The sequence below is a fragment of the Diadema setosum genome, chromosome 3, assembly GCF_964275005.1.
Source record: "Diadema setosum chromosome 3, eeDiaSeto1, whole genome shotgun sequence".
Lineage (NCBI taxonomy): Eukaryota > Metazoa > Echinodermata > Echinoidea > Diadematoida > Diadematidae > Diadema > Diadema setosum.
Window position 1 is genome coordinate 38,377,572 of NC_092687.1, and position 9,363 is coordinate 38,386,934.

Consider the following 9,363-nt stretch of genomic DNA (forward strand, 5'->3'; position numbering starts at 1 on the left):
TTTTTTCTATTTATTGACATCATAAACTGTTTTCTCGTCGATTGTACATACTTAAAATCCTCCATACTTCAATGGAGAATGCTAAAATGATAATGTTCGTATCATTATACAGTTGGACTAACGCGAATTTTCGGTATAAGTTCAAATGATGTCTGATTCAGCTTGCAATATGGGCTTCCGCATTTTTGATCATGAACTGTCTCAAGAATTTGAAGTACTGGCGAAAAAAAAGACTTCTTCAAGCAGACTCCGAAGACGTTGTTTCGTGAAGAAATGATACACGATTTTGAGCATGATTTCCTTGATCTTATAATTATTGAGAAAGTTGAACTATTTTGCTTCCATTGATTTTCGGAGTTGTGTTACACGTTCTTCTCAACTAAATGTTCCTTTAATTCCAGACCTATGACATCGTCGTATACTTTCAGGCTCCTCCCCCTTCTTTCTCAGTCCTATCTTTTTCTTTTGTTTCTTCTCCTTCCTCTTTTTCTTCCTCTTTTATGTCTTGTTCTTTTTTTCCTTTTTCTTCTCCGTCTCATTTCCTTTCTTCCTCTTCTTTTCTTCATCCAAACAAACCTAGACTTCCTGCTATTCTTGTCTTAATTATGTGAAAAGGGAGGTGTAAGCTCCAACTTCCCTGAAATATACAGGTAGAAAGTTGGAACGAGCGATAGATATAGATGAATTTAATATTGGTCATATTCCTGATAGATGGTTGAATCATTAACACAGTTATTCAGATAGACAGGGAACCAGATAGACAAGCAACTATAGATAGATAAATTGATAGATAGATAAATAGAGATATAGATAGATAGATAGATAGATAGATAGATAGATAGATAGATCGATCGACTAGATAGATAGATTATATAGATAGATATATTCAAGATTCAAGATTCAAATCTATATATATTCAAATTTATATATATAGATAGATGGATGGATAGATTTGCTCGTTTATGGTATCACATCATCAATACCCATGCCTTATCCAAAGATGGACATCCAATGTCTATATAGTTTGCTATTTAAGATGGGCAAGGAGAGTGCACTGAATTTTATAGATCTCAGGACAAGCAGGATGCTCACACGGGCAACTCGTTTTTTTGGCAGTTTATTAATTTGTCAGCCGGACGAATTTCATAGGCTCTTTTGATGTATTACGCAGGTTCCAAATGGTGGAGGATGTTTCCCGAACCTTTTTGTGAATTATGTTTCGCCTGTAATCTATTTTTCTTTTATCTTGGTTTTGTATTTATTTTGTCAGCCATATGTATTTTTCTTTCAAATTTTTACTTTACTTTTGTGTGTAGCTTTTGTTTCCAATTTGTATTGTTTTAATCAGAGCCCTTTTGTAAATCAGTTTTCAACTGAAAGCTCTGCCATGTGAAAATGAAACGGAATAAATTGATAAATAACTAGTAGTTCGTCAGTTGGAAGATTAATGATGAGCTAAGCTGACGCATTGCACCGCAGATCAAATTCCGTTGTTTTGTTTTGTTTTGGATTGGAAATTACTGGCACGTTGTGATCGTACCCTTGGTGTATAATAATTTCATTATTCCTGTTGGCGAGATAAGGGCTTTTTACACTTGCAAATTTTTGCTTAGTCCCGTACCAACGGTGGGGCTAAGGGGGGGGGGGGGGGGCTTAGCCCACTTTCTGTTTACACTTGTTTTTGCCAAAGTGGGCTAGTAATGTCTGTTACAGTTCATTATTCCCAGGATTCGTTAATCCGAAAATGAAAGAAAGCTTCGTAATTCCCCGACAGGTCGTTAGTTCGCACAGTCTTTACGTTTTCAGATTAACGAACCTTCGAAATGACGAGCCTTGTTTCATTTTTCGAATTAAAGAACCTTTGGAATTATAAACTTTATTTCATTTTTCGAAATAAAGAACCCTTGAAATAACGAACCTTATTGCATTTTACGAATTATGAACCCTATACAGGAAAGATAAAAACCCTTCGGAATATCGCCACAACAGTTGTATTAACGAACCTTTTTTTTTTATTTTCTGATTAACGAATCTGCAGGTATACAGAATTTATTCTTCCATCGGAAGAACGAACTGTATAACATATTTGGATTATCGAACCTTCGGAATAACGACCATCAACCAATTACATCAGAGAACGTTTTTGTTGATTTGTTTACTTCAATCGGAAGAGCACGGCAATCCAAGATATCAAGATTAATAACGTTCGACTTCTACTCATTTCATTGCATGTATTATATATGTATATATTCTTTTTTTTTTCAAAAAAAAATAACATGCAAAAAGGTGTACTATTGTAAACTTATAATCGGGTGAACAAATTGGGTGCACTACTCACCTAAGTATAGTTTCACAAAATTATCCCAATGTGAAAGTAATCGTAATGGCCAATTTACAACAATTTGTGTCTATAATGTTGCAAATTTAATGGAGAGGTATGATGGGAATACATTTTTAGCGATGGTTCTCATAATTTTTTTTAATAGTTTACTTTTCATTAATATCTAGACAAGCAAGAACTCCCGCATCTGATGTGAATAATTCATTGCCAATGTATAAGCCCTACAAATGGACAATAAGAGCATGCTAGATGTATACTGCCCTACTTTGGCAAAAGGAAGCAAGTGACATACCATCCGAATTTGAGTTACTGATGTTTTCATAATTCACATGTGTTAATGATCTCTTACCTTCCAGGCCAAATTTCATGCAGAAACACTCATCCTATAAGAGATATGTTAGATAAGACATCATGCTAGTAAATTGACGTCAGTGTAAATGACAGACACATTTTGCTCTTTTATGAGAAATGTCACTTTTGTCACTTGCTTCCTTTTGCCAAAGTAGGGCAGTATACAGCTTCGACGGCATTTTGCATTAGAGTCGGTGCATGTGTGCATTACTTGTGTGTGTGTGTGTGTGTGTGTGCGTGTGTGTGTGTGTGTATGTGTGTGAATGTGTGTGTGTGAGTGTGTGTGTGTGTGTAACAAAACCAAAACAAGCAAAAAATATAGAGAAGAAAATGCCATCAGCGCGAAAAAAAGAGAAAAACTAGAATATACATCCTTACTGTGTAAACATTGTCTATATACTGCAACCGTCGTTTAACATGATATTTGTTGTAATAGGTACAGACAAACATGTCTGAACGAAAAATATAGAAACAAAAGAGTCTTAAAATATGAGATCATCTGGGCAATTTTCTTCTTCCGATATATTGTAATAAGATCTATGTAATCACGCATGGATTGCCGGTATGAGCAGAACTTGTCTCAGATCAGTTTCCACGAAGCGACCGAAAAACATGCCTTAAAAATCATCTCTTGTGGATTCACCACCCCCCCCCCGCTTCCTCAAGATATTGCGCAAGTGATAGAAATATGAAATGAGAGAGCTAATGTCTCTGACGAAAAGGAAGACAAGGAACACACATATAGTTTGTTGTTTCCTGATTTTACTGTTTTACATGCTATACCTCACGGCCATGACTCCGTGATACCCTCCGAGAGGATGCAGCTTACGTCACTGCATAAAGTGATATTCTTCCGTCTATTTTTACCCGAAACTTAGATATATAGGGATTGCCTTTCAACCTATTTCGTGCCTATGTGCAATCTCTTGTGCCTCTCTTACATCAAAACAGGATTTACCCTTTTTGGAACATTGTTTTCAGCGAAAGCCGTAGGCCACTTATCAGTGAAAACTTAGAACAAATAATTAAGAGTCATACTTCTAGGCCTAAAGATCAGTGGTACAATTTTCTTGCCACGAGAAAATCACATCTTAATTGTCCATAACACGTGAGAGGTATACCGTTTTATCTATAGAACTATAGGCTTATGCGTGACATGCCTGTATCATAATGTCATATTTCTTAAAATAACGAAAAGGAGTTAGACATTGTCTATTTTCATATCATATAACATAACCGTCACATATCATTGTCTTCTCATGTGTGAATGAAGGCGATTTACCAGTTATAAACATGCAGGGGAATGATTATGGGAAATGCTTAAAACAACAACAACAACGACAAGAGAAAACAAACAAACAAACAAACACACACACAACAGATGAAGTGTATTCAGAGCACACGAGTGAAATTCTTGAGCGACTAGCAAAGTTTATAGCCAATTAAAGACTCAAATTGCAGAAGTATACAACAAGTTTGTTGATATATCGACGAAGTAAACATGATATTCTTCTAATGTAGGGAACCCTACCCAATTTTGCTGACATGCTTTCTTTCTTTAACTTTGTAACGATCTGCTTATTGGAATGAGGCATTTCTGCCATAGCTAGCCTTCTCTCCCCCTCTCTCCCTCACTCTCTCTCTCCAGTGTAAGAAGCCCTTTCAATAAAGATGGCCAGAACGAATTAATTTCTCGTAGCTGAACAGCCAGCGGTGTTCATTTCTTAGTTTCTTTGACATGGAGAAAGGCAATATATACACAACTCACTAAAATTATAGCGAGATCACCGTCACATTATAGACAAAGCAGGAGCGTAGTTAAATTCCTCACACAAGCCAAGAAATTAGCGTGCAGACAAACATATCATTCATTCTCTCCCGCAAGTTCATCATTCCGAAAAAAAAGCTGTTGTTATCTCCCCCAACAACCGCATGCAATCTACACAAGCCAACAACCTTCAATCATCATCGGAAGTGTTCTATTCGTCTCCAAAAGCTCTAAACAAGGGATGTATCAAGTAACCATATTAATTTCTTCAACTGATTTTGATAAGCACTCATAGGGTCTTTCACCTCGTTTAAAATGTCTTGAAGGTAAAATAAATGCCCGTGTAGTCTCATTATGTACTAGAAGTCGACGATATGTCATGCTTAGAAGGTTCCTAACGTACGAAGCTCTATACTCATTGAAGGCATTTCTATGTACACCCACTTGACCAGTAGCTAAGAATTTCGTTTGAGGCCTACCAATCTGATTATATACATAGTAGGCGAGAATCAATACCTCTACTGGTCACTTACACAATCGATTTTTTGCTGCTTATAGCGTTCACCGTATTGGTCAAGCGCATTTGATACCTGCGTTCTTTTCAATTGCAACACTGAAAGCTCGCCGCTTGTATTGACAATCCTCAAACGTAAAGAAGTCCCGAAGTTAAATCTTGTATGCAGCATTTCCCTGCGAAGAGAAAGATATAAAGGGTCCCAGTACGAAGAATGGGATCGGGGGCTATTCAATAGAATCACAACCCAAACTTTGGCTAACCCAAGCCAGATTCTTTTGATAATTAGGCCTTTTAAGTTAATTGGCCAATCATATTGCACGGCTGGCTTCACGTGACCCCTGTGCGACCTCGAGTAGGAAGCGTCTATTAAGTCCGAAGGGAAATCCTTACTTTCCTCCGCAAAACAGGGGTGAAATATAGTGACAGATAAATCACAACCTGTGCGATTTGTAGTATGGTGTTCGTTTCAACAAATATAATGACCTTGCATTGTATCTGATAAAATTGCATCGGCATAATGCAATTTATGTGTACAGAGACATTCTTAAAAGAGATGTCATCGTTCGATTGATTTCGCGACCCCTATTAGTGTGGCAAATTGATCAACCCAGAGCTGAATCCTGAAGGGGGAAAATGGCGCCCAACAAGGGGTAAAGTTGGAATCAAACTGCGATTTTGAAACCTAAGGGACTATAGTGACAGAATTTCAGGTACGTAGGTATTACCCTGTCATTTCATTATCTGTTGTTGGGCCAAATTACTGGATATTATGTGACTGTAGATAGTTCGATGGTCTATATGTGCGACAGGTCACTGTCGTTGCTTGTGTGTAAAGCGAGTACAGTTTGTTTATGCGTACGCTGTGCACAGTGTATAAACTGCATTGTAAAGGGATTACGGAATGCGTGTCTGTGTGCCTACACAGTTTAGCCTGCGCTAATGTTAACGCTATCTGATTGTTATACGGGAATAGCCTATTCAAAATCACAAAATTTGACCGGAGATACTGTGAGAAAATCGTGGATGCACTTTGAACCGTTCTTGGATTTACACTTACACTGAGCAAGGAACATTCCTGGATGTGGATTTGATAAGAGGACGTGGAATAATTGTGCCAGATCGTTGACAATGAGCAGGTAGGAGATGGTAACTGTGATTCATTTTGAGTGGTTTCTGTGGGTATATCATTTGTGGTGGCTTCTCATACGACAGCGTACGCGTTAGAGTAACTGTGTGTTTGGGACTAAGGGAGAAAGCGAGAAGGCAACACACTGCACAGTACACACACTACAGACCATCGCTAATATGACACGACATTGAGGTGTTTAAGTTCGTTGTAACCTAATAAACTGCGTGAGTTTGCGTGTGTATGTGCCCAGTGCTTATCATGTCCAGTGTGTTGTGTGTAGTGGTGTTATTATTCATTTTATGTAGACTTTAGTCTTCCATATCTTGTGTGGGATGTGTGTGACTGATGTCAGTGATGACAACCATGTCCATGAACCAACACTACAACAGCAACATCGTCCAGTGTGTTTAGTGATGTGTCACTGTCAGTACCCCCACTGTCTACTCTACTCTAGCTGTCAAGGAGTTCATAAAGTTCACTACTGCTATTTCTGTGTCCGCCAGGGGCACTGATCCTATTGCTGCATGCTGTAGCAATGATTGAATCATTCGTAACACGATGTACCACCATGTCCATCATACATTCACCCGTCCTCGGACGTGGACCTTGTCGTAAGCAACCCAGAGCTTCAACAAAGATCTTTGCTTTTGACCGTTATATGAAGTTATGTAGGACAAATGTTTCTAGCTTACAGCTCTCCTTGTTTTTTTTTTTTTTTACTTGTCAGTTTTAAGGCAGGTTATGAACCTAGGCCTTAATAGTGAAATGATCACCAGGAATGTCAACACTGCACTGCTAGGCCAAGAACAAAAAGAAAAAAAAAATCGTCATTTCTTGTCCTAACTTTTTGAAATAGAAAGGAGAGTTAGCATTTTGACTTTGGTTTGTTTGTTTTTGCTGTTTCCAAAACAGCAGTGTTTCCCCTGAACACTACAGATGTTGTCTTTTCGGCAAGACTTTAATGCTGTAAAAGTGAATATTTTTTGCGTGACTAATTTTTTGCGCTTGGCTGGATAAGAGTTTTGTATGTCTTTAATTTCCCGGAATCAAGACATCAACTACTGGAACATATGGCACACAAAAATAATATTCGCATGTTTTTCTTTTCGCACTAGCTTCTGGTTACACGAAATACGCAAAAATTTCAACACCGCGAAAATTTCCACTTTTACAGCATGTGCCCCGCCATACTGTATGTTCATGTTCATGATACTGTAAAACAATATTATCACGGCATGAAGTTTTCGCAAATTGGAACCAACTGCCTTTTCTGCGGCATGAAATTTTTACAAGTTGCCTCTAGCGTTGACAAAAACTTTTGCATGCATTTTAATTTCGCGATTCTTGCCTCTTGCGAAATTCGCGAAATTAAAATGCACACAAACATTCCTTGTTTTATAGTAATTCATGGGGTTGCATATGGAATTTTTCCTTGTGTACATGTGTGAGATTCACAGTCTGGAAACAGGAAATTAATCAAAATTTTGTCTTTTATCGTTAAAAAAATGGGGATTTTTTTTTGCAGCTTAAAAAAAAAACAAAACGAGGATGTGAGCGAGGATGAGAAACATATAATTTTTTTCTAGTTTGTCCTTAGATGACTGTACCATATTTTATTCCAGTCATTTGAATATGAAAATGATTGTTTGAAAGGCATATTATGAATTTCAACCATAACAAAAACATTGGTAGATAGATATGGATTTTTAAACTCACTCACTCTGTCATACTATCCTGGATTTATTTGTTAAAGCTCATTTTCACATTTATGAAGTTGAAGTGCAAATAGCAATCTCTTATACATGTATTTCTCCACACTTCATGTACACTACAAGACTGTAGAGAGTGTACATTGTACAATTGTATGATGTACTATTTAAAGGGACTGTGCAGTACTGGTTGAGGTAAAGATTCACCTTGTAACGTTTTGCGAGATACACAATGTACATGTATCTAGAAACAACTCTATGAAATGTTAAAGAGCAGACAATTGTAAGGAGAATAAAAAGTTTATTTGATGAAAATCGGTAAAACAGAGATCCTAATATTAAAAGTCATGGCCTGTCAATTTCATTAGGATTGCTTTTTTTGATATCTCATCCATTTCAAGACCGATTTCCATCAAATAAGCGTTGACTCCTTCTTGTACATTCTCTTTCATATTTCATCAGAGGTTTTTCATTATCTCACAAAAAAATGTTATAAACCTGACGTTTGGTCTCGACCAAAACTATACGATCCCTTTTAAGTACACATATGTACCAAGTTTATATGGCACTATACCATATTTGATGTGAAGAACATGTAATGAAAACGTGTGGTGCAGCAACTTGGTTTGCAAAGAACTTCACCTGCACACGTACAATGAAGACAAACTGTGCCGTCAAACAGATTGACAACCACTGCTCTGGAAGAGGTCAATACTCCAGTGTTTGGGAGGACTTTTCACACTGAAAGTTTAATAGACTGCACTGGGGAGGAAGTGATTATCGTTAGGACTCGGTTTCAGTGCTGGCTGCTGGCAGAGATACAAGCTGCTGTTCAGATCTTAATTTTTATATTGTGGAAAAAAAGTATTGTGTTTCCCAAATTATAGTACTACAAGGTGATGTCTATTGATACGTGTAAAATGATAAACATTTATTTTCCCCCCGAAAATCCACCTTTTTAGGCGTCGGAGTACTGCAGTGCTGCTTACAAGGTTGGCATCTCTTCTTCTGCCACCTCAAGCCATCTTTAAAGGCATGATCCTCTCATATCCAGCACACAAGCAGGGTGTTACAAAATGTGTTTTTTTCTCACTTGTGCAGAGAGGGATTCAAGCAATGAATTTCTGCATTGTATGTTCTGCAAACAAAAAACAACAACAACAACAGCAAATCTGTCCGATTTACATCATGGTCCCAACAGTGATATCAGGTTGCCCCATACTCGTGGGTAGGCCTACAAACATGTACATGTTGGATTTGAGTGGTAGGGTCCACAGGAATATGAAACCAGAAAGTCATTCACAATTTTGCAAAGCTTGATAGTTTTACTTCCTCGTGTATTCTTCATTCTTTCTAGTTGTGTTTATGATGATCTACCAACACATGGGTTTCGCTGGTGATGTGGCATGTTACAGTGAATATTGTTGTGTGCACACCCCATGGTGTAGGTGATTACATGTAGACTGTTTGATTCATAAGCATATATACTTTTTTCATGATTATTGTACAGGCAGAGCCTATGTACATCTTTAATACTGTGTGTGCTAA